The sequence below is a fragment of the Sinocyclocheilus anshuiensis genome, unplaced genomic scaffold, assembly GCF_001515605.1.
Source record: "Sinocyclocheilus anshuiensis isolate Anshui unplaced genomic scaffold, SAMN03320099.WGS_v1.1 scaffold81, whole genome shotgun sequence".
Lineage (NCBI taxonomy): Eukaryota > Metazoa > Chordata > Actinopteri > Cypriniformes > Cyprinidae > Sinocyclocheilus > Sinocyclocheilus anshuiensis.
Window position 1 is genome coordinate 216,547 of NW_015537945.1, and position 216 is coordinate 216,762.

Below are 216 nucleotides of genomic sequence, written 5' to 3' on the forward strand. Positions count from 1 at the left end.
TCTAGCCTAACATGTCCGTCTGTGCCAGCATTTGTGTGAAACAGAAGCAGTTTGGTGCAGTCACACACACAGATCATGTTGAGGCCGAACTCAGACATTCAGGAACAAATTTTTTAGCGCTGCCCTGCAGTTTTATCAACTAAATGGCTTAATCGCTCAAGAGCTACATTATCTTTCTCAACAAGGAGCTGGTAGCATCATTGTTTCTAAAGGAAT

General features: G+C 42.6%; 1 protein-coding gene across 6 annotated transcripts in view; it reads left to right on the forward strand.

The window, feature by feature from the left end:
* The window catches only part of LOC107663866 (bromodomain adjacent to zinc finger domain protein 2B-like), a 99,032-nt gene that overhangs the window by 53,136 nt on the left and 45,680 nt on the right, over window positions 1-216 (forward strand). The window lies entirely within an intron of this gene.